This window comes from Eurosta solidaginis, chromosome 3 (genome assembly GCF_040869045.1).
Source record: "Eurosta solidaginis isolate ZX-2024a chromosome 3, ASM4086904v1, whole genome shotgun sequence".
Lineage (NCBI taxonomy): Eukaryota > Metazoa > Arthropoda > Insecta > Diptera > Tephritidae > Eurosta > Eurosta solidaginis.
The window spans coordinates 213571512-213592989 of NC_090321.1; positions in this window are offsets into that span (position 1 = coordinate 213571512).

The window sequence follows — 21478 nt, forward strand, 5'->3', positions numbered from 1 at the left end:
GCAATTTAAAAAATGTTTCGAGTACGCAGGTTTTTTGCTGTTCAAGAGAAAAGTTCTTCGAAAGATTTATGGACCTCTACGCGTTGGCGAGTGCCGAAGAAAATTTAATGATGAGCTGTACAAGCTTTACGCAGACATCAACATAGTCCTGAGAATTAAAATGCGGCGGCTACGCTGGCTAGGCTATGTTATGCGAATGAAAGATGACGATCCGGCTAAGAAAGTATTTTTATCGGAACTCGGTAAGGAAGCAGAGAAAGAGCACGGCCACCAATGCGCTGAAAGGACCACGTGGAAAACTGTTTAAACTCCCTTGGTGTGACCAGTTGGTAGAGCGATGAACGACTGGCGCGCCTTGTTGGACGGTCAAAATGTTTAAATTGTTTAGTGCCAATTATTTAAGAAGTAAGTAAGTAAGGTTTGTAGCTCATTACATTTGACTTCAACGACGTGCAAGTTTCAAAATGCTATTGACTTCTGTTTAATTTTGAAATTTTTTTTTTGTGACAGGTATGTTTGTTCTGTACTATGAGTGAACAAAAACTATATTCGTTTAGATCGCGTGTTTGAATCGAGATCAAAGCCTAACAATAATTATATTATCATTATTATTGTTATAATATATTTTTTCTTAATTGAAAAAATTTTAAATTAGAATAGAAGAACACCTACAACTATTCTGTAACAGATGTCGCAGTGCTGTGAATTGGCAAGAACCAAAATTGAAGTAGGAATAATGAAGACAAAAAAAAACCGTTGTGATGGCTCAATGGTTATAACAGCGGCGCCTAAACGTTGCCGATGAAGGAATTTAGCAGTTCCCGAAATGGATCTATGCAACGAGCTTTGGCAGTTGCTAAATTTTTTTCTTTCTTCTGTTCTAATTTAAAATTTTTTCAATTAAGAAAAAATATATTATAACAATAATAATGATAACATAATTATTGTTAGGCCTTGATCTCGATTCAAACTCGCGATCTTACAAATCAGTAGGCCGATATAACAACAAAAATTGTCTATATTCGTTTATATTATATTTAAGTCTGTAGCTCTGTTTTTAACCGTCCTGTTTATAAATAATTTGTCTTCTTAGTTCGCATGGCTGGGTGCCCAGGTACCACAAGGCAGGTCATAGAGTATGCAGCACTTGTGGAAAACCAATTTGCCTTAGTCATATTAAAAATAAGTGTCCTGAGTGTTAAGATTTGAAAACTTATATCCCTTTTCATGTTAATTATTAATTTATAATGTAGTCACTTATTATTTACGTGAGAACTACTAGTGGTACCAGGGTATCCCAGCCGTGAGAACTAGTAATAAAAACCTAACTTTAGTAATAAAAACTATTTATTAAAAACCATCTTTATGAAAGGACTTATTCCCAAAGGATGCCACAACATTTTAACCCTTTTCTATTTCTAGATTATCTAAAAATGGCTTTTGAGTATGCAGAAGGTACCCGGGTACCCATCTATGAACAGGACGGTTAATGGATCTATTTCGAAGATTGTAGTCAATATAAAAAAGCGAGGAATTAAAGACATAAAAATTGGTTGCAAAAAGAGTCAAGGTTTTTAGGATAAAGGAATATGAACACTTGAAATGTTTAAAAATTTTCTTTTTCAGGACTTCAGGTACCTTGCGTAACCTCTTAATCTTAATAAATGGGCAGCAGGCTTTGTAAATATTCGTTTTTGCGCTATTCGCATTTTTCTAGGGAGTAAGATTGAACATCCAAACAATGTTTTTCTTCTCCGTAAAATTAAAGCCTACCCTAATGTCTTAATAATGTATATTACAATTCCTATTGAATTTTCATATTCAATTTGCAATTTCCCAGCACTTTGCTGCTGTAGATAAATTAATTTCATATATACGTCTTCTTCTTCCTAGGAACTTTCCTCCTATGGCGGCTGGTCCACCACTGCGTATACGCAACTTTTATGTTGGGAATGTAAGAAATTGTTAATAGCAACACACATAAATATACCGAAATTATGCCGCCTCTTAAGCATATTATCACATGTACATATGTTTGCACTTTTTTAATTATTTAAAGGGTTTACTGTTTATGCATTAACCTGGGTCGATTTGTATGGACGAAAGTTAACCGATATCGCGCCATTGATTTTTCGATAGGATTTGGGCTCAGGACAAAAGTTCCACTACGCATTTCTACCCAGCTATTATCGCCAACGTTTTTACAACAGTTTTCTGAAAAAAAAAAAATATTTTTTGGGTTTTGGGGAGTGTTTTGGTCGAAAAATTTACCCTTTCGCCATTTTTTTTCGCAGGCTCGAAAATTATTTTTTTTTGTTGCGTAGTGGAACTTTTATTTCCTGAGCCCAAAATCGATGACGCGAAATACGTTAATAAATCGACCCAGTCTATTAAGCATATTTATATAAGAATGTGTGTACATATATCCATTTACTAACATTGGTTGAGCGATGCCACCTGCGAAGGAAATATAGCCAGGAAGGCCAAAAACGCGCATAATCATCGTTAATCAAGGCAAATGTATAAGAAAAAGAAAAGCCTGAAAAAAGAATAGTGTAAAATACATAAAAATGACACTTCAGAGAATAAAGAACATAGTGTCAACATTACTGTCATCTTCGCTGTCACCATCAGTGGCTTTCTTAAGATATTCATTGTGTCATAAAAGCCCATACAAATCATAAAAGGAATTTTAAATAACTTTATATTATAATGAAGCTCAGTATGCAGATATGATAAATATTTGTACATATGTAGGTTAGGTCAGGTGCAAAATGATATCCTTCTGTTGCTTAATTCTTTGCACAATTTTTTTCAGATTTTATAACTCTGTTGAACTCATTAATCCCCACTATGAATAATACTTAATGTAATTACTGCTTTCAATAAAACCGTTTAACTTAAACATTTTGTATACCTTTCATGAACATGAAATGGTATATTAACTTTGGTCCGATGTTTGTAACGTTGAAAAATATAGAAGATAGACGCACCATTAAGTATACCGAATTTATCAAGGTGACGATCTGAGTTGATATAGCCTTGTCCGTTTGTCCGTCGGTCCGTCCGTCTGTCCGTCCATCTGTCTGTTTGAACGCAAACTAGTCCCTCAAATTTTGAGATATCTCAATTAAATTTGACACAAGGATGTATTTTTGTATTATATCAGACATTTGACATATATCCCCCATACAACCGATCGTTCAGATAAGACGATTTTGGTCATTCCTGTCGCAATTTAGAAAGTATAAACGTGAAACTCGGTGATATATATTTTAATATATCAGAGAAGGTTCTCTGAAAAAATCACTTTTATCGGAGCTATATATAGCGTATATCCCATACAACCGATCGTTCAGATAGAAAGATTTTTGGCCATTTCTCCCTTAGGTTCCAATATAAAAACGTGAAACTTGGTGATTATATTCTAATATATCATAGAAGATTTCCTGTAATAATCATTTCGATCGCAGCTATATATAATATATATCCCATGCAACCGATCATTCAGATGAGGGGGTTTTTTGCCATTTTTTATTTTATATTTATTTTAAAAATCGCCTAGGTATGTACATCTGTTCACTATATATTTCTTATCTACATCCGATTATTTGGAGATAACGGGATAAGATTATTGTTCAGCCCCATTCATGAAATGTATAAAGTCTTCTGCACAGTCCCGTCCTTACTTGTTTCTAATTATTTTATTTTCAAGTTTTTAGTCTTTATTTAATTGCTCATTATTTCTCATTCTATTTATTTCGTTTAGTGACTCATTATTACAAGCACTCTTTCTTGAACAATTCGTTACAATTCAAGTCATCAATACATAATCCTTCCAAAGACTTTACTCGAATATACGCCACGTATGCTTGTCCCTCCTCGAACTCCAAGTATTTTGATGTCACTTCTACCGGACTTTATGGAATATTTGTGCCAAATATGAGCCAAATCGGACCAAAACTATGATTTTTTTAATAACTCGATTCTTGCGCCACCTGGCGGCGATTTTTTCATATTTTTCATTCCTTCGATGCGGTTATTTATATAGCCTAGCTTCTGATAATTATAATCTGAGGATAAACACTCATGGTTTAGCGGTTACCCCTGCGTATCGAACATCTTATTTCGGTAACTTCTTCACCATAGTCTCTTGTAAATTGTTCAATGCTCTGCCTGCTAATATACGACTCGTAAGAAATCTGAAAATATTCTTACGAAATATCAAATCCTATCTTATCGAGTTTTCACATAATGATATCAAAATTTTGCTGGACCCTGTTACTTTATTTTTCCTTGAATTAAAAAATTTTGTTATTTCGCCATATACAGACATACATATTTTAATTGCTTTTTAAGTGCCATTATAACCCTACACATTAGATTTAATAATTTATGTAGTTATATGCACTATTGTATCATATTTTACTGAATGCTTTACCTTTTTTCTTATATTTCAATATAAATGAATTTAAATTAAGTTACTGTGTTACGATGGAAGAAAAAATGAATAAACCATAACCATATATATATCGCTTTCTATTCATGTATGTAATATATATTCTAAATATGAGCCTATTCGGAACACAAATAAGATTTTTTGAAATATTTGGGTTCATGCGCCACCTATCGGACTTTTTTTCTTATTATTGCATTGTCAGCGGGTTCTGAACTATAATCCAAATTTCGAGCTTGTAGCTTATCGGGAAGTAACTTAAATTTTAATTAAAAAATTCGTTCACAACGGCTGGCCGACTGGTCGGCCGCTTCACAGGGTCAAGCTAAATAAAACCGTTTAAAAAATAACTTGCCGTTCTGCACTTGGTATAAAAAACTTCAAGAAAAATTATAAACTTTAACTATGTAACTGTCGCTGCAAGGTGCTCATCATAAAAATCAAGCACTTTTCCCAATGAGCTAACTGACACAATAAAATATTGTGGAAAATAATCAAACAAACATTCTTGAATTAATTTGATTGCCAATTTCTTTTGTTTATTTAAACAACCATATAAACATTCCTACCGAAGCTAACCACCAGCATTAAGAAATGTTTGACCGCGACGTGATTTTGGCCAAAACGCAACAAGTCATGTTAGTTTTTCTCTGTTTGAATATGACTGACGCCAATCGGAAGAATCGATAGTGATCACGTCTTCCTCCATTTGTCTCTTCCAACTCAGTTTAGGTCGTCTCTGCCTCTGCTATAAAATAAGGTAGTCGATAGAAATAATTAATCGGCCGGAGCGACTTTATCCATTCACAAACCATGATCCAGACAGCGCAATCTATGGATGCCAAAAAAGCGTTGTTAACAAACCGGTATCACTTTGGTAACAAAGCTTGAAAATACCGATAACACTTCGAAAAAAGACGATATCTTGTCGATGACAATCAATAATAATTGATCAATAACACATCCATAACACAATGGAAAATCTTGGAGAGCAAATTAATTACTTGCCAATAACGAGCAGATAAAAAATCGAACTCGACTATAAAGGCTATTTTTGCCAACAAATATTTAATTCTGCAATATTGGCTGTTCCCTTTAACAAGCCAATGAATCGCCTCCAATGTAGTTCCACAAATTTACTAACGAGAGTTCATCACTCCGTAACCAGCAGTAGACGTCGATGATATTTCGCTTATCAAGTTTTATTGTAAAAGGAAATGGGGAGACATTTTTCTTTTAAACGGTCGGTGCCACGAGTTATGTAGAAAAGTGATTTCACTGAAATGAAATACACAATTGAAGCTCGCTCTGAGTATATAATGTTCGGTTACACCCCTTCGGTTATACCTACACACAAACGTTTATAATTTAAAATATATATATATATATAGATAGAAGATGCGGATAGGCTGAAGTTATCGAAAAATTTTGGCGGCGGAAAATTACTAAACATCCAAAAGCAATAACAGCCAAACAACTCTGTAGTCAAACTTTAGCTGTTATAATAACCTAAGTTTTTACGGGAGCCATAGATCGGACAAATCCCATTTGTAGGGAAGGTGCCACGCCCCCGTTTCCCCAATTCCACATTTTGCTGGAAGTGTTAAGACTTAACCTCATATAGCTCCTTACCAATTTTCATTATCCTACCATTACCAATTCAGAGAAATGCAGAAGAAAAATTCCATTTATATGGGAGGTGCCACGACCCCTCCTCCTCATCCCACATTTTCTTGTGGGTGTTAGGAGCTGACCTCATATATTCCTTACTGTATTTCTATGTTCTAGCATGAATACCTTCAGAGTTATGTAGTACCAAATATTCATTTTGCATGGGAGTTGCCACGCCCCTTTTATATATCGATATTATTTTTAGCCTATGACCATCCTTGGAAGGTGTCTAGTGGGTTGTGCAAATTTGGTTGTAATCGGTCGATCCGTTTAGGACGCAACTCGATCTATACCTACATACATACATACATACATAATTTAAATTTTATATATATAGATTTATCTTAAAAATCGCTTAGGTATGTACATCTGTTCACTATATATATATTATCCTATACAGCCGATTATTTGGATATTAAGAATGGAATCAGATTATTGTTCAGTAGGGTGGAGTGAAATTATTTTTTTTTTCGAAATCGTAGAAAATTTCTATTTAACTCATCGTATGTATAGAGGTACCCCAATGCAACTAAACTTTGAAAAAGACGGTAGGTACAAAATTTTTTTTTTTTTTTTTGTCATTGATTTACTTTCCCTTGTTGTTATTGTGCTCATTTATTTAAAAGCCTACTGAGTTTCATGGCCTAGCATGTGCCAGTAAAACTTTTACTTATACGCTTGATTAGAAACATACTATTATCAACAAAAAACTGTAAAACACCATTTAAAATTTGTAGTTTCTAGTTGTAATATGTAATTTTACTAAAGTTATGTATATTAAAAAATAAAGAAAATAAATATATAAATAATGAGCTTTGTAAAATCGCGATTATTTTGATCAAATTCTTGGGGCTGGGGGCACCTCAAAACACCATCCTACGAAAATAATATTTGGTGGTTTTGGTTAACTCTTATAAAGACAACTTTTCATTGTTAGGCCATTACAAAAAAAAAAAACAACAAAAAACAAGTAAGGAAGGCTAAGTTCGGGTGTAACCGAACACTACATACTCAATTGAGAGCTATGGAGACAAAATAAGGAAAATCACCATGTAGGAAAATGAACCTAGCGTAACCCTGGAATGTGGTTGTATGACATGTGTATCAAATGGAAGGTATTAAAGAGTATTTTAAGAGAGAGTAGGCCATAGTTCTATGGATGGACGCCATTTAGGGATATCGCCATAAAGGTGGACCAGGGCTGACTCTAGAATGTGTTTGTACGATATCGGTATCAAATGAAAGGTGATAATGAGTATTTTAAAAGGGAATGGGCTTTAGTTCTATAGGTGATCGCCTTTTCGAGAAATCCCCATAAAGGTGGACCAGGGGTGACTCTAGAATATGTTTGTACGATATGGGTATCAAATGAAAGCTGTTAATGAGTATTTTGAAAAGGAGTGATCCTTAGTTCCCTAGGTGGACGCCGTTTCGAGATATCGCCATAAAGGTGGACCAGGGGTGTCTCTAGTTGTACGATATGGGAATCAAATGAAAGGTGTTACTGAGCGTTTTAAGAGGGAGTGGGCATTAGGTCTATAGGTGGACGCCTTTTCGAAATGTCGCCATTAGGGTGGGCCAGGGGTGACTCTAGAATGTGTTTGTACGATATGGGTATCAAACGAAAGGTGTTACTGAGCATTTTAAGAGGGAGTGGGCATTAGGTCCATAGGTGGACGCCTTTTCGAGATATCGCCATTAGGGTGGGCCAGGGGTGACTCTGGAATGTATTTGTACGATATGGGTATCAAATGAAAGGTGGTAATGAGTATTTTAAAAGGGAGCAATCCTTAGTTCTATAGGTGGACGCCTTTTCGAGATATCGCCATAAAGGTGGACCAAGGGTGACTCTAGAATGTTTTTACGATATGGGTATCAAACGAAAGGTGTTACTGAGCATTTTAAGAGGTAGTGGGCACTAGGTCTATAGGTGGACGCCTTTTCGAGATATCGCCATTAGGGTGGGCCAGGGGTGACTCTAGAATGTTTGTACGATATGGGTATCAAACGACAGGTGTTACTGAGCATTTTAAGAGAAAGTGGGCATTAGGTCTATAGGTGGGCGCCTTTTCGAGATATCGCCATTAGGGGGGGGCCAGGGTGACTCTAGAATGTGTTTGTACGATATGGGTATCAAATGAAAGGTGGTAATGAGTATTTTAAAAGGGAGTAATCCTCAGTTCTATAGGTGGACGCCTTTTCGAGATATCGCCATCAAGGTTGACCAAGGGTGACTCTTGAATGTTTGTACGATATGGGTATCAAACGATAGGTGTTACTGAGCATTTTAAGAGGGAGTGGGCATTAGGTCTATAGGTGGACGCCTTTTCGAGATATCGCCATTAGGGTGGGCCAAGGGTGACTCTAGAATGTTTGTACGATATGGGTATCAAACGAAAGGTGTTACTGAGCATTTTAAGAGGAAGTGGGCATTAGGTCTATAGGTGGACGCCTTTTCGAGATATCGCCATTAGGGTGGGCCAGGGGTGACTCTAGAATATTTGTACGATATGGGTATCAAAGGAAAGGTGTTACTGAGCATTTTAAGAGGGAGTGGACATTAGGTCTATAGGTGGACGCCTTTTCGAGATATCGCCATTAGGATGGGCCAGGGGTGACTCTAGAATGTTTTTACGATATGGGTATCAAACGAAAGGTGTTACTGAGCATTTTAAGAGGGAGTGGGCATTAGGTCTATAGGTGCACGCCTTTTCGAGATATCGCCATTAGGGTGGACCAGGGTTGATTCTAGAATGTGTTTGTACGATATGGATATCAAATTAAAGGTATTGATGAGGGTTTTAAAAGCGAGTGGCCCTTAGATGTATATGTGAAGGCGTACTCGCGATATCGACCAAATGTGGATCAGGTGATCCAGAAAATCATCTGTCGGGTACTGCTAATTTATTTATATATTCAATAACACTAACAGTATTCCTGCCAAGATTCCAAGGGCTGTTGATTTCGCCTTGTAGAACTTTTTCATTTTCTTCTACTTAATATGGTAGGTGTCACACCCATTTTACAAAGTTTTTTCCAAAGTTATATTTTGCGTCAATAAACCAATCCAGTTACCATGCTTCATCCCTTTTTTCGTATTTGGTATAGAATTATGGCATTTTTTTAATTTTTCGTAATTTTCGATATCGATAAAGTGGGCGTGGTTATGGTCGGATTTCGGCCATTTTTTATACCAAGATAAAGTGAGTTCAGATAAGTACGTGGGCTAAGTTTAGTAAAGATATATCGGTTTTTGCTCAAGTTATTGTGTTAACGGCCGAGCGGAAGGACAGACGGAGGACTGTGTATAAAAACTGGGCGTGGCTTCCACCGATTTCGCCCATTTTCACAGAGAACAGTTAACGTCATAGAATCTATGCTCCTACCAAATTTCAAAAGGATTGGTAAATTTTTGTTCGACTTATGGCATTAAAAGTATTCTAGACACACTAAATGAAAATGGGCGGAGCCACGCCCACTTTGAAATTTTCTTTTATTTTTGTATTTTGTTGCATCATATCATTACTGGAGTTGAATTTTGACTTAATTTACTTATATACAGTAAAGATATTAAATTTTTTGTTAAAATTTGAATTTAAAAAAATTTTTTTTTAAAAAGTGGGCGTGTTCTTCATCCAATTTTGCTAATTTTAATTTAGCACATATAAAGTAATAGTAGTAACGTTCCTGCCAAATTTCATCATGATATCTTCAACGACTGCCAAATTACAGCTTGCAAAACTTTTAAATTACCTTCTTGTAAAAGTGGGCGGTGCCACGCCCATTGTCCAAAATCTTACTAATTTTCTATTCTGCGTCATAACGTCAACCCATCTACCAAGTTTCATCGCTTTAACCGCCTTTGGCAATGAATTATCGCATTTTTTTGGTTTTTCGAAATTTTCGATATCGAAAAAGTGGGCGTGGTTATAGTCCGATATCGTTCATTTTAAATAGCGATCTGAGATGAGTGCTCAGAAACCTACATACAAATTTCATCAAGATACCTCAAAATTTACTCAAGTTATCGTGTTAACGGACGGACGGACGGACGGACGGACGGACGGACATGGCTCAATCAAATTTTTTCTGGATCCTGATTATTTTGATATATGGAAGTCTATATCTATCTCGATTCCTTTATATATGTACAACCAACCGTTATCCAATCAAACTTAATATACTCTGTGAGCTCTGCTCAACTGAGTATAAAAAAAAATTCCATAGGGTATCACTCCACCCTATTGTTCAGCCCCATTCATGAAAGGTATGAAGTCTTCGCCACAGCCGAAGACAGTCCCGTTCTTACTTGTTCTAATGTAAATTTTGCTAACCTATTTTGAAAATGCTATGTGAAAATCCCAACTAATCAGATTGTATCGCTAATGTGTGCACTTTAGTTTTTACGTAATTCTACCTACATGATTTGCATTAGAAATGCGTTTTATTTCAAATAATTTTTTTATTAAATAGCACTTAAAATAAACTAAATGAATTTCAATGAAGACCCAACTGCTTGCAGTATTTAGCTGGCCATTATAGCCATTAATTATCGCATATGTAAATGTGTTTACAAAAGTCTATGAAAATCCAATCAAAACAAACTAATTCAAATAAATGTATTTGAATTATGCAATTCGCCACTTTAATCGGTTTGGCATTTACAAATGAATTACCAACCAATTTCGCATTTCTGTTTTAAGCCAAAGCTAATTTGAACGATAATACTTATTTGAGTAAACCCAATATATAAATATTACAAATTTATATCCAAATTTTTACTTTGCTACATTTTGATTGTTTTTTTTTTTACTAAATAGTTGATAATTCAGTTCATATGCACTGAAGCTCAGTGTAGTGAGATTCAAATCTGTGTGCCAATCAAGAAAATTTCTAAATAGTTTTTCATATGACAAAGTCGAACTTACTGAGCAAGATATCTTAATATATAAAAAACACGTGTCACAACATTTTCGGCCGCAATGGACTCCTAAACTACTGAACCGATCTTGAATTTGTTTTGCACCCCGTATGTAGTTTGATCTAGCTTGAGTCATAGAATAGGTTATATCTCAGTTTACAGTCGCAATATTATTTTATTGCAATTTTTTTTATATGTTTATACGTAATAATAAAATGTGACGTATACGCAGTGGTTGGGGGGGGGGGGGGCGGTTTCTGAGGGGGCCCGCGATTTAGAGGTACTATGAAATTTTTTTAATTCGGGATAGTCTTTAGTTGTGTAGAGGGTAATTTTCATATCCCTGGGTGACTAGGGTCTCGAGATATAGGCCAAAACGTGGGCCAGTGAATGCCTAGACAGTGTTTATACAATATGGATATCAAATGAAAGCTGTTGATGAGTGCTTTAGTACAGAGTAATATATTATCCAGAGACGGACTGGGACGGGGACTAGGACTAGGACTGGGACTGAGATTCGGAGTGGGACTGGGACTGGGACTGGAATAAAATACATACCACCCTCTGGGACAGGCAATAAGGGATGCAGAAGAATGAGAAGAAATTGAGAGAAGAGAAAGGAGAGAAGGAGATTGAGAAAGAGATGGAGATAGATGAAGCGAAAAAGACGGAGGGAGGAGTGAATAAAAGTATTAGGAAAAAGTGAAGAGGGGGGCAGAGTCAGACGGAAAAAGCTTATTAAAATGTATGCAGATAGGCCAAATTTAGGGCAGGACAACGTCTGTCGGGTCTTCTAGTATTACTATATGAATGGAGAGTCCTTTGCAGACCATATTTTTCCGAACATGCATATATCAACTTCAGCATCCCTCTAAAGAGTGTAGAAAAAGAGAAAACTTTAGAAACCCTAGAACGACTGACTGGTTCAAATTCCCGATATATGTCACAGAGAGACTGGTGCAAAGGATTGAGGCAACCACCGTAGAGGAGTTGGATGAGATAACTGCGCTAAACAGAGGTAATCCTTTGAGAAGATTCAAGTGAAAAGCAAAGTCGCCATAGTGGAGTAAGGAAATAATCTTCTTAGAGGGGAGGTAAAGAATATTTTAAAGCTTGCAGTAGTTGCAGAAAGCAAAGAGTGCTTGGAAGAATATATAGATCTGTTGAGAATCAATAAACGTGAAATCAGCATCAAAGAGGGTTCATTGAAAAATTTCTGTGCGGAGACTTAATGCTGAAGCGAAACTGCCAGTCTGAAGAAAATCCTATCTAAGAGAGATGCAGTCCAGGGAACTGTTTTTTGAGGCACTACTTAGCACACAGTTTCCATCAAAAGATGATGCGGAAGAATTGTGTAACAACGTCTACACTCCTAATACAGAAAGCGCAGTAACAGAGTTGATGACAAGTACCAAAATTGAATGGGTGAGAAAATATTTGGGAGGTTCAAATTGCCGGATCCAGATGTGATATTACCTGATATATTGCAGATGGAAGGTGAAACGAAATGAAACTGAACCTCGTCCCAAAATCTTGGAGAACGGCTCGAGTAATCTTCACACCGACAGCAGAAAGAGCCAGTTATATGCACTCGAAAGACGACAGGCCTACAAGTTAGAAATTTTTATGCTTAACACCCTAAAGGAATTAATACCCTTAAATAAACTCGAATATGAATGAGTTATTATTATCTTCAGCACAACATGTTTTCACCAAAGGCAGTTCAGTTGATACTGCATCACTTAGGGTGGTAGTGAATAAAGATAAAGCCCTATAAAACCAGGAATATGCCTAAAGTGTTTTTCTGGATACTGTCGGGGCTATCAGCAATGCCTCAAAACGAGCAGTCATCGCCAGCCCCAAGTGGTTTAAAGTACATCCGAAAACTGCCAGATCACGGCAGTATCTTTAGCCGTGACGAAAGTAGCAGTAATAATGGAGGAAGCGTGTTTTATACGCAGTCGGCTCAACATACAGATTTATAGTCACGCGTGCATTAAGGCAAAAATCTCACACTGCACTTCATCAAGAACTCTTCTGGAACGAAATTAATCATTTGAGAGATTTTGCTGCGGCCGAATCAAACATACTTCCTGGTCATAAGGGGATAGAAAGAAACAAAAAGGCCTATGAGTTGGCAAAGGAATTTCCAGTACTCGATGAAACTATGGTATACGTCCAACTACGCAGAAATCAAAAGGAGATAGGAGTTGCATATATTCCAAGAAGCAGGAAAGGCGTAGGCAGAAGCGGGGGGCTAAAAAATTTCTAATATTATGTGCAAATCCTACGACGTCAGACTTACAAAGTGGCTTACTCTGTTGGCAAAACACGCTGAGTACAAAAAAGTAAGGAATTTCGTATTTAGCTCTTACGCTCTTGTATAGGTTTACTTCAGTTGCAGGCATAGCTTAGGAATATGCACAAGAAAAATTAACTTCGTTCTCAACTCTCATATAAATGACAAAAATTTGGCTACCGCATCCCTCAAGGGTTAAACAAAAGCCATTTAAGAGCCTTTCTTCGGTTTTTCCGACTGATATAAAATGTCTTGACAGGGTGCGTATGCTATACATATCTTAATATATAAAAATCACGTGTCACTATATTTGTTCCCGATGGACTCCTAAACTACTGAACCGATTTTGAATTTGTTTTGCACCCCGTATGTAGTTCGATCTATCTTGAAATATGGAATAGGTTATATCTCAGTTTATAGTCGCAATATTATTTTATTGCAAATTTTTTATTTGTTTATACGTAATAATAAAATGTTGCCTATACGCACCGGCTCTCACGTTTTCAGGTGGTGCGGATATACTTCCATGTAATTGGTTGGTGTTTAATTAAACAACGTGCATATCAATAAAAAATATTCAGCCCGATTCTAAACGAAAATTCCGTGCGAGTTTTTCCCTTCTCCCATTCCTCGTATTCTAAATAAAAATTCTTTGTGAGTTTTTTCACTTCTCCCTTTCCTCCTATTCTGAACAATGTTCGAAAAAGCGGAAACCGGTTATGGGAGAAAAGTAGGTATTATGAATGTGAGGGAGAGGGAGATTTCTCTGCCATTTCATAGGAGTTTTTTCACTTGTTAAATTAAAGGGAATGCATCAAAATAGTTAAAAGAAATTGGTTCTTTTAAGAAAGAACACTTATTTGTACAAATTTGTGCTAAAATACCACAATATTCTCACTGTTAATACAACAACAACTACAACCAAAATATTATTTATTTTAAGTCGAAAAGTATATCATAAGCAACGGTAGAGCTCTTGGTATACATATTTGATGCAGCCATCCAGAAATTGCGCAAGGATTTTTTAATAAGGCTTAAATAGATTTTGGCATATGATGAAGGACGAATTCAATTCAACTTGGCCGCCAGAAAATTGCTTTGCTGAATGAAAGCAGGCAACTCCGGCAGATTTGTGTTATGCGGCCGTCTTCTTCTTATGTTCCGCTGTTGATGTTGCTGTGGCACCAATTCATTACTTATTTCAGTGAATACCACATGAAATGCAATAAATACTGTGCAATGTTTATATTTTATTTCTTAATTTCCAACAAATTTGCAACAATAATTAAACTTTTAAATTTTTTAAACAAAATAAGAAATGTGCAACGAAATTTCAATTGAAAAAACAGCTGACTTCGAAAATTCGAAATTCCTATTCCCAATTATTGTTCTCCCTAGCAGACGAATTTCAAAGGCAACGAGAATCTGCATCTCGTTTTAATATTATAGTGAAGTGTGAAAAATAAAAATCTATATATATAAAAAGAAAGGCTAAAATGTGTGTTAGTTGGTCGCCGGTGTTTGACGAGATGCGTCGGTCGATTTTGTTCAAACTTTCACACAAGTAGCGTAAACCTGACACGGTGGTTACTACATAGGCTTGGTTGCGATCGACGAACAGGGTCTCGAAACGTGACCGAAACGTGGGCCCGAGTACCCCTAGAATGTGTTTATAGAATATGGATAACAAATGGAAGCTGTTGATGAGTGCTTTAGTACAGAGTAATATATTATACAGAGACGGACTGGGACTGAGATTAGGACTAGGACTGGGGCTGGGACTCGGAGTGGGACTAGAATGAAATATATACCACCGTCTGGGACAGGCAATAAGGGATGCAGAAAATAAAAATAAATTGAGAGAAGAGAAAAGAGAGAAGGAGATTGATAAAGAGATAGAATGAGACGAAGATGGAGATAGATGAAGCGAAAAATACGGAGGGAGAAGTGAATAAAAGGATTAGGAAAAAGTGAGGAGGGGGGGGAGGGCAGAGTCAGTCGGAAAATGTATCAGATAGGCCAAATTTAGGGCAGAAAAACGTCTGCCGGGTCTTCTAGTGTATGTATATAAAAATGTACACATTTAAGGATAAAATTTCAAAATTGAAATTGGTCAACGGTATATTAACACAAACTATGTGAATAATTTAATGGCAGCGTGCTCCGTCTACCACACCGAAGATCCCGGTTTAACGGCCCGGGTAAAGCAACATCAAAATTGTAGAAACATGTTTTTATAACTTTCATGAAAATGAAATGGTATATTAATTTCGTCACGAAACCGAAAATTGTAAGTCCTTAAAGGAAAATAGATAGACCCACCATTAAGTATACCGAAATAATCAGGTTGAAGAGCTGAGTTGATTTAGCCATGTCCGTCTGTCCGTCTGTCCGTCTGTCTGTTTGTATGCAAACTAGTCCCTCAATTTTTGAGATATCTTGAAAAAATTTGGTGAGCGGGTGTATTTGGGTGTCCGATTAGACATTTGTCGGAACCGACTGGATCGGACCACTATAGCATATATCCTCCATACAACCGATTTTTCAGAAAAAGAGGATTTTTGTAATATCTTACCCAATTTAACAGATTGAAGCTTCAAACTTCACCATATACTTTCGTATATTGCACGTATTGTTGCCTGAAAAAATTGATGAGATCGGTCGCATATATAGTATATATCCCCCACAACCGATTGTTCAGATAAAGAACTTTTCGTAATTACTGCCCTATTTTAATAGCTAGAGGCTTCAAATTTCAACGAATGCTTACGTATATAGCATATATTGTTGTCTGAAAAAATCATAGAGATCGGTTGTATATATAGTATATATCTCATACAACCGATTTTTCAGATAAGAAACTTTTCGCAATTTCTACCCCATTTTAATAGCTATAAGCTTCAAATTTCACCGATTGCTTACGTATATAGTATGTTTTGTTGTGTCAAAAATCATAGAGATCGGTGATATATATAATATATATATGATGGTATATATAGTATATATATAGTATATATATATAGTATATATATATATTTTTTGCGATTTCGGCCTCATTTTAACAGCTATAAGCTTCAAATTTCACCAAATGCTTACGTGTATAGCATATATTGATGGCTGAAAAAATCATTGAGATCGGTGATATATATATTATATAGCCCATATAAACTCTAATTTTTGCCCCCTGTTTACGGCTAGAAGCTTCAAAATTCATCAAATTTCATCAAATAGTTACGTTTACGTCATATATTGTTGAAATACGTGATTCGTAGTCATAGTTTTTACACGCAGACCACAAAAAACCTGAAACTTTGCATCCTCACACAAAGTACCTACCTGTTTTTTATTTTATATTTATCTTAAAAATCGTTTAGGTATGTAGATCTGTTCACTATATATTTCTTATCTTATACATCCGATTATTCGGAGATTACGTGCGGGATAAGATTATTGTTTAGCCCCATTCATGAAAGGTATGAAGTCTTCGGCACAGCCGAAGACAGTCCCGTTTTTACTTGTTATACTCAGTTGAGCAGAGCTCACAGAGTATATTAAGTTTGATTGGATAACGGTTGGTTGTACATATATAAAGAAATCGAGATAGATATAGACTTCCATATATCAAAATAATCAGGATCGAAAAAAAATTTGATTGAGCCATGTCCGTCCGTCCGTCCGTCCGTCCGTCCGTTAACACGATAACTTGAGTAAATTTTGAGGTATCTTGATGAAATTTGGTGCGTAGGTTCCTGAGCACTCATCTCAGATCGCTATTTAAAATGAACAATATCGGACCATAACCACGCCCACTTTTTCGATATCGAAAATTTCGAAAAACCGAAAAAGTGCGATAATTCATTACAAAAGACAGATAAAGCGACAAAACTTGGTAGATGGGTTGAACTTATGACGCAGAATAGAAAATTAGTAAAATTTTGGACAATGGGCGTGGCACCGCCCACTTTTAAAAGAAGGTAGTTTAAAACTTTTGCAAGCTGTAATTTGGCAGTCGTTGAAGATATCATGATGAAATTTGGCAGGAACGTTACTCCTATTACTATATGTACGCTTAATAAAAATTAGCGAAATCGGAGAAGGACCACGCCCACTTTTAAAAAAATTTTTTTTTTAAAGTAATATTTTAACAAAAAATGTAATATCTTTACAGTATATAAGTAAATTATGTCAACATTCAACTCAAGTAATGATATGGTGCAACAAAATACAAAAATAAAAGAAAATTTCAAAATGGGCGTGGCTCCGCCCTTTTTCATTTAATTTGTCTAGGATACTTTTAACGCCATAAGTCGAACAAAAATTAACCAATCCTTTTGAAATTTGGTGGGGGCATAGATTTTATGACGTTAACTGTTTTCTGCGAAAATGAGCGAAATCTGTTGATGCCACGCCCAGTTTTTATACACAGTCGTTCGTCTGTCCTTCCGCTCGGCCGTTAACACGATAACTTGAGCAAAAATCAATATATCTTTACTAAACTCAGTTCACGTACTTACCTGAACACACTTTGTATTGGTATAAAAAATGGCCGAAATCCGACTATGACCACGTCCACTTTTTCGATATCGAAAATTACCAAAAATGAAAAAAATGCCATAATTCTATACCAAATACGAAAAAAAGGATGAAACATGGTAAGGTAAGTGGATTGTTTTATTGACGCGAAATATAACTTTAGAAAAAACTTTATAAAATGGTTGTAACACCTACCATATTAAGTAGAAGAAAATGAAAAAGTTCTGCAGGGCGAAATAAAAAACCATTAAAATCTTGGCAGATATTACATATATAAATAAATTAGCAGTATCCAACAGAAGATGTTCTGTGTCACCCTGGTCCACATTTTGGTCGATATCTGGAAAACCCCTTCACATATACAACTACCACCACTCCCTTTTAAAACTCTCATTAATACCTTTAATTTTATACCCATATCGTACAAACTCATTCTAGAGTCACCCCTGGTCCACCTTTATGGTGATATCTCGTAAAGGCGTCCACCTATAGAACTAAGCCCCACGCCCTTTTAAAATACTCATTAACACCTTTCATTTGATACCCATATCGTACAAACATATTCTAAAGTCACCCCTGGTCCATCTTTATGCCGATATCTCGAAAAGGCGAACACCTATAGAACGAAGGCCCACTCCCTTTTAAAAATACTCATTAGCACCTTTCGTTTGATACCCATATTGCACAAACGAATTCTAGAGTCACCCCTGGCCCACCTTTATGGCGATATCTCGAAACGGCGTCCACCTATGGAACTAAAGATTACTCCCTTTTAAAATACTCATTAACACCTTTCTTTTGATACCCATATTGTACAAACAAGTTCTAGGGTCACCCCTGGTCCACCTTTATGGCGATATCTCGAAACGGCGACCACCTATACAACAACCACCACTCCCTTTTAAAACCCTCATTAATACCTTTAATTTGATACCCATATCGTACAAACACATTCTAGAGTCACCCCTGGTCCACCTTTATGGCGATATCTCGAAAAGGCGACCACCTATACAACAACCACCACTCCCTTTTAAAACCCTCATTAATACCTTTAATTTGATACCCATATCGTACAAACACATTCTAGAGTCACCCCTGGTCCACCTTTATGGCGATATCTCGAAAAGGCGACCACCTATACAACAACCACCACTCCCTTTTAAAACCCTCATTAATACCTTTAATTTGATACCCATATCGTACAAACACATTCTAGAGTCACCCCTGGTCCACCTTTATGGCGATATTTCGAAACGGCATCCACCTATAGAACTAAGGCCCACTCCTTTTTAAAATACTCCTAACACCATTCGTTTGATGCCCATATTGTACAAACAAATTCTGGGGTCACCCCTGGTCCACCTTTGTGGCAATATCTCGAAACGGCGTCCACCTATGGAACTAAGGATTACTCCCTTTGAAAATACTCATTAACACCTTTCTTTTGATAACCATATTGTACAAACAAATTCTAGGGTCACCCCTGGTCCACCTTTATGGCGATATCTCGAAACGGCGTCCACCTATGGAACTAAGGATTACTCCCTTTTAAAATACTCATTAACTCCTTTCGTTTGATACCCATATTGCACAAACGCATCCTAGAGTCACCCCTGGTCCACCTTTATGGCGATATCTCGAAAAGGCGACCACCTATACAACAACCACCACTCTCTTTTAAAACCCTCATTAATACCTTTAATTTGATACCCATATCGTACAAACTCATTCTAGAGTCACCCCTGGTCCACCTTTATGGCGATATCTCGAAAAGGCGTCCACCTATAGAACTAAGCCCCACGCCCATTTAAAATACTCATTAACAGCTTTCATTTGATACCCATATCGTACAAACGCATTCTAGAGTCAACCCTGATCCACCTTTATGGCTATATCCCTAAATGGCGTCCACCTATAGAACTATGGCCCACTCCCTCATAAAATACTCTTTAATGCCTTTCATTTGATACACATGTCATATAAACACATTCCAGGGTTTCCCTCGGTTCATTTTCCTACATGGTTATTTTCCCTTGTGTTGTCACCATAGCTCTCAACTGAGTATGTAATGTTCGGTTACACCCGAACTTAACCTTCCTTACTTGTTTTCAATTAGAATTGTTCAGCCCCATTCACGAAAGGTATGAAGTCCCGTCCTTACTTATTTTTTTACAAATTCAACTACAAAAATTGCATTTCAATAAAATTCAAATTCGCTTAACTGGACCAATGCGCTGCACTTTCGCTAATATGACCAATATTAACTTTAATTAACACCAAAACATACGAATAACCCACTAATATATAACTATTGGCCATATGTTTGCGCAAACGTGTGTGTGTGTGAATTTTGGTAAACAATTTTGCCATGTTTTTCTGTTAGCGCAAAATTGGTTAACATTTTGCCGCAATATTGATATATGCAGGCACAGACACCAACAAGCACACACACTTGTACACATGCAACATGCAACCTTTGTACGCCATCGGCGAAATATTCAATCAAATTGTTGTGCAAAAAACAATAATGGGGAAAATATTTGCAAATTTTATTCGCTCTTACGTTGGCTGTGCAATTATTCGCCATAGGAAATTTTGTGTACATTTCGATGTATTTTTGGTCTACATATTTGCTTGAATATATATGCAACAAAATGTTTCACGTAAATTATGTGGACTGATAGTATGCACATTTTATTGTTTGTTTTTATCATTTCTTCGTAGTTGACCAAAAGTGTAAGGATACTAATTTATCTAGAAAAGATGACGGTCGTAGGAAAACAGAGTTGAAATCACTACAAAATTAAAGGATAAGTGGATGAATAATAATATTTGCAGAGGGCAATGTAAGGGTTCTGAGGACCACAACTGAGCCAGAAGGTTTGCGTCAGCGTGCAGAAATTACTATACTATACACATATAGAATGATGTGTCCTAATAAATGGATGGGTGCGGGTCTGCTGTTAACTGTGGCGATCCAGACATAAGTAGATCCTACAGGCCGCGAGATTACTGCAGCGTTTTTCAAGCGAAAACTATAGACGCGAAGAAAGCAGCACAAATTCTGTAGGAAGCGTTCTTGAGCTGCAGTTGCGTCAATATATATTGATAGTCGGGCAGCGATTATGGCAATAATCTCACACAGTACTTCATAACGAAGTGTTCTGAATTGTAAATAAGCATTGAAAAAGCTTCGCTCGAGCCTTACTATACATCTGTATTGGATTCATAAAGGAACAAAAGGTATTGAAAAGACTGATGAGTTTTCAAAGGAAACTGCAAAATACTCTGAAGACGTCCCGATAGGTTTGGAAGAAATCACAAGGAGACATTAACAAAAGCGGCTACAAAATTTCTAAGATCATGGCAAAGCTACGATAGTAGACTCAAAAAGTAACTCAAATATCTGAAGAGAGAAGATCTAATGCTAACGATAGGCATACTAACTAGACACTAGACCTTCTGGAGCAACATGCTTTTTAGTTAGGCCTCGTTAGTAACAGCTGGTGTAAGAAGTTTGAGTTGCAGGAAGAAACGGTTTAGCACGTTCTGTGTTGGTGTCCTGCGCTCGCCTGGTCAAGGCTCCAGCTACTAGTGA